The sequence below is a fragment of the Triticum dicoccoides genome, chromosome 2A (assembly GCF_002162155.2).
Source record: "Triticum dicoccoides isolate Atlit2015 ecotype Zavitan chromosome 2A, WEW_v2.0, whole genome shotgun sequence".
Lineage (NCBI taxonomy): Eukaryota > Viridiplantae > Streptophyta > Magnoliopsida > Poales > Poaceae > Triticum > Triticum dicoccoides.
The window spans coordinates 399,140,480-399,148,431 of NC_041382.1; positions in this window are offsets into that span (position 1 = coordinate 399,140,480).

Genomic DNA, 7,952 nt, shown 5'->3' on the forward strand with positions numbered 1-7,952 from the left:
CTGATGACATCATGGAGGACACAGATCAGGACAATGATGACGAGTCTGATGATGATGAGGATCCAGATGCTACCGAGGAGGAAGACTGAGCTCTGGGGCACTAGCTTCGCTCTTTTCCTTTTGGGTGTCTTGATGCCAAAGGGGGAGAGAGTTCTATTAGGTCTTGGGATTTGCATGGGATTTGCCTTGCTTGGGTTTGTGTTTTGTTCTTTTGTGCGTCGTGTTGAACTTTAGTTTGTGGAACTTGTTGCTTATCTCGTCTTGCATGGTGTGAGACATGCGCTTTTCTATCTATCTATTGTCTTTGTTGTTTTATCCGTTATAGTCCTTATCTTCCTATTATGTGCTTATTGCTTATATTCGCATGTCTAGTAGGAGTGGCGAGTCTATAAAATCTAGGGGGAGTCTCGCCCTTAATGTGTGCTCGTGCTCTCCAATAGCAATTTCAAATTGGGGCACACATCTAGGGGGATTCCCGTCTACATTTTCTAGACTTCTCTCTTGCAAATCGTGTTGTTGTCATCATCCACCAAAAAGGGGGAGATTGTGTAAGGGCATTTCCCTACTTGGTGTTTTGGATGATGATGACAACCCTTTGTTGGTCTAATCGTGTGCTAAGCGCTTCAGGTTCTCGGTGTAGGCTTACATCCGATAGCTATTCTCTCTGGAAGGAAAAGATCGAAGACGGGGTTTTCTACATTTTTATCTCTTTGGTCGTAGGGAACCCGTACTATCAAGAGGGAATCCACATTAGAAGGTGTTGGAGAATCTTTTCACGTACACTTGCCACACCCCTCTCTCGCCTTCTTTATTCTTGAGAGAGAGAGCTTTCCCTCTTTCCTTCTGCTTGCTACGCTCTCCCAGCGGTTGCACCGCTCACGCAAGCGGTTGTACCGCTGGCCCATGGCGCTTCCTAGTCTTGAACGAGCGGTTGTACCGCTGCTCCCGGGCGGTGGTACCGCCACCATGCTCTACTATGACTGCGGCAGTTGTTCCGGCCAAGTACCGCTCAACAACCAGACATACTCCTGTTTTGATGCGGTACTTGGGCGGTGGCGGCCCGGTTGGTCTGGTTGTGCCCCGCATACCGGTACCACCAGTGTCCCGAGCGGTTCTACCGCTTGGGACTAAGCCGCCCAACCGCCCAAGGCCAGGCGGTTGCACCGGTCGTGTACCGCTCGACCACCGCACTCAGGAGTGACACCCTACTGTTTAAATGCGGTGGTTGAGCGGTGGCTGGGTGGTTGTTCCGGTTGATCCAATAAACTGATACTACCGCCTGCTCACCCGATTTTACCGCCTGGTTGGGTTCTGCTGGTAAACTGTGAGGCCCGGTTGTACCGGGGCAAGGAGCGGTTGTACCGCTGTAGTACAGAATTCGCAGTAATGGTTGGATTTAGGGTTTGTTATATAAGGGTGGTTCTTCCACCTACCACTTTCACCTCTTACCTCTCTCACTCCACCATTAATGCCACTCAAGCTCTCTTGCCCGATCTCTCTCTCTAGCCACTCAAACTTGTTGATTTGCTAGGGATTGAGGGAGGAGACCTAGATCTACACTTCCACCAAAGGATATTTGCTTCCCCCATACTTTCTTGTGTGGATATTGTTACTCCTGGGTGTTTGAGCACCCTAGACGGTTGAGGTCACCTCGGAGCCACATTCCATTGTGGTGAACCTCTGTGGTTTCGTTGGGAGCCTCCAATTCAGTTGTGGAGAGAGCCCTAACCTTGTTTGTAAAGGTCCTGTCGCCGCCTACAATGGCACCAATAGTGGAATCACGGCATCTCGCATTGTGTGAGGGCGTGAGGAGAATACGGTGGCCCTAGTGGCTTCTTGGGGAGCATTGTGCCTCCACACCGCTCCAACGGAGACGTACTTCCCCTCAAAAGGAAGGAACTTCGGTAACACATCCTCGTCTTCACCGGCTCCACTCTTGGTTATCTCGTGCCTTTACTTGTGCAAGCTTATTTGTGTTATATCCCTTGCTTGCTTGTGTGCTTGTTGATTGTTGCATCATATAGGTTGCCCACCTAGTTGCATATCTAGACAACCTACTTTGATGCAAAGTTTAAATTGGTAAAGAAAAGTTAAAAATTGTTAGTTGCCTATTCACCCCCCCCCCCTCTAGTCAACTATATCGATCCTTTCATCTCTGTTAAGACTTCTTATGTCTATATACATCATTGATGTATGTATGCAAAAACATATACAACAATGATTATGATATACAATGTGACAATACAACAATCAGCATTCTAACCTCTTAATAGTCTAAGGAAATAAGGACAAATAAAGATACTTGTGTTGCACAATAAAATAAAATAATTTGGTAGAACCAGAAATCACATTTGCTTCAGTCATATTAAAGAGCCGTTGCACTATACTATGAACTACATGGCATCCGAACTCACCGTTTGAGTGCTCAAACTTTTGCTCTTTAAGCTTGACAGCTTTTATCACTTCTCTCGACAAATTGTCAGATTATCCTATGGGGAAAGCATTTGCATCATTTAGTCAAATAAGTGGAGTAACAACATGTACTCTCTCTGGTAGTTTTTAAATAAGTGCAGTAACAACATGTACTCTCTCTGAACTATCATTTGGCTGTAGAACTTTAAAATCAAATCCAATTAATTGGAACTAAAGAAATACAGTAGCAAACAACTAATAGCTAAATATGACCTCTCCATTCAATTAAGAAAGAAGTGCCAAATCAGACTTGGATGCGTCCACTAACATTTCTAAGTAGGTACAATCAGCGCTCTATTAGAAAGAAAAGGAAGAAAAAAGCATGTAGGTGGTGGTGGTGTTTCAAAAAATAGTTTGACCCGCCACAATAGAAGGCAATCCAGTTTATCCTCACCGAATTGACTCGCCTTTATTTCCTAGCATGTACTGCAGGACCTCTTTGAGCTAAATAGAAAGTTTTACTAACCTAGAAACAAAATCATAACATTACAATAAGAGTGGATTAGAGAAATTAGCATGTTGTCCTTAATAATAATAGAAAAATAAAGGTTATGGAAACTAAATGTAAAATCTGGATAGCAATATATAGAACAGTCTCACTGTTATAGCACACCAATTTCTACAATGAATTGTCTAAAAACACAATTTATGCACTGAGAAGTTCATATATAGTGACTCGTATAATGAAGATCTGTATATTTGTAGGTTGTAGCAACCAGTGGCAATTCAACCAGCTTGTACGACCCATCAAAATTATTAAGTATAAAAGCGATTCTACACGGCCGCAAAACTACATCCTGATAATTCTTCCAACGTTGGTTGCAAACGTTTGGACAAGTTTCAGTTTAGTAAAGCTTACCATGTGGTTAAGACTGCAAATGTGATGCATACTGTTGTCATTCTCACCACACATTGATCATTGGTTTGGTCCTGGGAGAACAAAGGAAGAACTCTGAAATTAGGCGACTGCTTTCACCAATGACCGATCCACACACCAGACTCATAACCGTGTAAGATAAATAGCACAACAAAGTAGTGAAGGCATTAGCATCCAAATTCCGACCCAGCATGCGTGACCTCCCATCCATCTTAATCTCAGTACTTGATATAGACTTGCATTTATTTTAGATGTATGTTTGTGCCAAACAATTTAATATGGACAAAAAAAATAAAGAGAGAAGAATGCTAGTTCTTCAGAAAGTAGAAAGAACTGATGGTTACTTCAACCAGGGGAACTTAATTCTTAATATACAAGCAAGAATCAATACTGAAAGGACCATAATCAGAAAAAAGATAGGCCCGTAGTAACTTCATTATTCACGTCGACCATAACCATAAATAAATGTTTGTTTTTGTATGTGCAAGGACGGACTATGATGATGAGGTGAGGATGACGGTGAGCTTATGCTACACCTACTTCAGGCTCTACATGAGGCCCTGCCATGGCCAGGGCTATTGGGGCCTTCTTCTTGGCCTTCGTGGCACCTCCATTGATGACAAAAGGAGAAGTCAACATGGCATATCTCGGCGAGCCGCTTATTCTCGTTGTTGGTTTTCCTATGGCCGTGATCTAGATTTGTGGGTACGAGATTTGGATCGAGGGAAGGGAGAAGGAAGGGGAATTGGGGACTTACATAGGGGAGTCCGTGTTGATGGGGATCTTCTCAAGGTCGATCGAGCCGCACGTTTTCATCCAAGGCCGCCATTTTCTTGGGGGCACGCGGCGCTGGTGGATACCATTGGGTGGTGGCATGGGGGGGGAGCACGAGGAGCCTACGACTGAGGATAGAGATAGTATCTAGAGGAGCAGGGCGGCCGGTAGCTCGATCAGGCCCACGCCCTCCTCGACATCGAGGGCGAAGTAGCTCCGGGCGGCTGCGTCAATCCCACATCGGCGACCTCGGTCCGTCGCAAGTGGCAGGTTGCGGAGGGGAACTGAGCAGCATCAGTGGTGGCGATTCTGGAGGCCTATTTCCCCTGCAGCTCACGAGATCGGGAGGGTGAGGGTGGGCGGCGACCAGATCGGGAGGGTGAGGGTGGAAGGAGAGAGAGAAAGAGAGGTGGGCACCCTGGACCTGGAGGCCTCACTGGTTCCTGCGTGCGGGTCGTGGAGGGTTTTTTCGTTGGTTTTTCTTCGTAGGTTGAATGCTCCAGAAAATAATTGTGTAGAAGCATAGCAAACATATAATCTACATCAAACAAAAAGAGTAGAGGTAGGAGTATGTAAAGTTCTTGTTATAATGTAACCCCATCCAAAACCTCATAACGAAACTACATGAGTAAAAGCTTGAGAAAAAATGAGCACTTGCTGGCCATTAAATATCGAGCCAAACAAAGCTACAACTAAAAAGACACACTGGAAGAGATATAAAACAAAGATTGGATGCTACTGTGATGTTAGTTATTGATTCCACCTTTTGCTGCTTTGTCATATGAAAGAAAAGGAACACACACAAATTGCATTAACAATATTATCTAACTTGAGAAATATAAACTCGTAATGTTGTCCCGTTGATAAGGAACCGTATTCGGTGTATGACCGATATTAGTTGAAATAGGAGCTTTTAATTATGTAATTAAAATAAGAATCTTTCTGACTTATCCCCGGGATCTTTGACCACGACAGATAATAGATTTCTCAAATTCAAAGAATATGCCAAGAAAAATAGACTGCATGATACAACTCACAATTTGTACTAAACAATCTATGCAACTCATGCTATATTAAGAGGATAAGAAAACAAATTTACCTCGTTTTTATATTTCTTTTCTTGGACTTTTCTTTTCATAAATATATTGTTTTTGTGTGAGAAAGGAGAGCAATGCTCTCTTGATCTTCATTGCCACATTCTAATGCCTGAAACATGGCACAATTAAGAAACATGCGTCTCTTGCTAGTGCAGCCGCCTGGTTGCAATTTGCAAGCAGGAATGCGATGCTTGCATCCGTCTACTGCATAAAGAAGCATAAAGAATGAGGATTGTGACCAAGATATGGGAATATAACATGAGATAAATAGATTCAACACAAGCTGAGTCTTAACTATATAAATTGACTTGTTATCAGTGGCGATCGAACACTGGCCAGATCCTATTATCCCATGAACAGCTGCAATAGTCATGATGTCTGCACATCTACAGGATCCAACCAAGAATGAAATGAATCAATCCTGATGCATAAGAAGAAAACAAACCAGGCAAGCAAGAAACTTCTGTGCATACCATAGCCAAGAATTGTCAGGTTATAGCAAATAGCCAAAGAAAATCACTTACACCCGTATGATACGTCATCTTATATCTGAGCCCACTTGACATTGACAATTTGACAAGGAAGTGGGACTGCAAAATAGAGGAATCAAATGTATATAATATCTTGAGGAAGATGCATATACGGATCAGAGGTCTTGTGGCGTTTATGATGATGTTCCCTCTGTCTTGGGCCAATGAAGAGGACGGATTGAGTGCCTTTTCTATTTCTTCATCCGCTGATGTTGTTGAAGAGCGTCTTAACGCTAGGGTGTGGCCATGGAGTTAACAGCGAGAACGTGGACTGGGTAAGGTGGGACTCAAATGGGATGCATAGGGGTGATGAATCTCGTCGTTTCTAGAGTATTTGTGGTTGCAATCCAGATCAGAAGAGCATCCGTCGTGGCAGCGGAAGAGGCGGCGGCGATAAGAATCCCAGCAAGGAAGATGAACCGTGACCAACCTAATAAATATGAGAAGAGTCATGGGCTTTGAACGTTTAAATAAGTCAGCTAACACCAACACAATTGGGTCAATCGTCCAATAGGCCATGTAGATATAAATGGTTGGGTCAGCCCGGATGGAAACATTGAAGGCTTTGCATAGCCCAGGCGCAAAGAATCTTGCGTTAAAAAAAGGCGCACAAAATCTATTGCTCAAGCATGCAAGCGGCACGAAAATGAAGACCTGCAACCGAACTGCTGATGTGGCGCATGTGGTGATGTGCATAGACTGCATGTTGAGATAAATCTTATAGTGGGGATGAGTCTCTTAGGTATATAGGATGTGTATTACTACGATCGAGATTCAATAAACCATTTACATTGGGTGTATGACCATAGAAGGTTTTATTCATGTAAACAGAACAACAATTATTCTCTGACTTAAATGAATAATCGTATTGCAATAAACATGATCAAATCATATTCATGCTCAACGCAAACACCAAATAACATTTATTTAGGTTGAACACTAATCCTGGAGGTAGAGGGAGTATGCAATGGTGATCTTATCAACCTTGGAATCACTTCCAACACACATCGTCACCTCGCCCTCAACTAGTCTATGTTCATTTCATAACTCCTGTTTTGAGTTATTAATCTTAGCAACTGAACCGGTATCAAATACCCAGGGGATACTATGAACACTAGTAAAGTACACATCAATAACATGTATATCAAATATACCTTTGTTCACTTTGCCATCCTTCTTATCCACCAAGTATTTGGGGTAGTTCTACTTCTAGTGACCATTCCATTTGAAGTAGAAACACTCAGTTTCAGGCTTAGGTCTAGCTTTGGGCTTCTTCACGGGAGTGGAAACTTGCTTGCCATTATTCTCAAAGTTCCCTTTCTTTCCCTTGTCCTTTTCTTGAAACTAGTGGTCTTGTTAACCGTCAACACGTGATGCTCTTTCTTGATTTCTACCTTCCCCGATTTATGCATCGTGAAGAGCTTGGGAATCGTCTTTGTCATCCCTTGCATATTATAGTTCATCACAAAGTTCTAGTAGCTTGGTGATAGTGACTAGAGAACTATGTCAATCGCTATCTTATCTGTAAGATTAACTCTGAGTTGATTTAAGCGATTGTAGTACCCAGACATTTTGAGCACATGCTCATTGGCTGAGCTATTCTCCTCCATCTTGTAGGCAAAGTACTTGTCAGAGGTCTCATACCTCTCGAACATCTCATATGCTCTGTGGCGTTCAAAACATTTTTGAAGTCTCGGTTCTAAGCCGTAAACATGTGCACTAAACTATCAAGTAGTCATCATATCGAGCTTGCCAAACGTTCATAACATCTACATCTGCTCCTGCAACAAGTCTATCACCTAGCGGTGCATCAAGGACATAATTCTTCTATGCATAAGTGAGGATAATCCTCATATCACAGACCCATTCCGCACCATTGCTACTACCATCTTTCAACTTAGTTTTTCTCTAGGAACATATCAAAAAATAAAACAGGGGAGCTATACACGAGCTATTGATCTACAACATAGATATGCAAATTCAATCAGGACTAAGTTCATGATAAATTAAGTTTAATTAATCAAACAACTTAAGAACTCCCACTTAGATAGGCATCCCTCAGGTCATCTAAATGATATGTGATCCAAATCAACTAAACCATGTCTGATCATCACGTGAGATGGAGTAGTCATGCAGCGACCTGACCTCAGATGGTCAAATTTCTGGGTATAAGTGTCATCCCTGGATCGGTAATGCTGACAC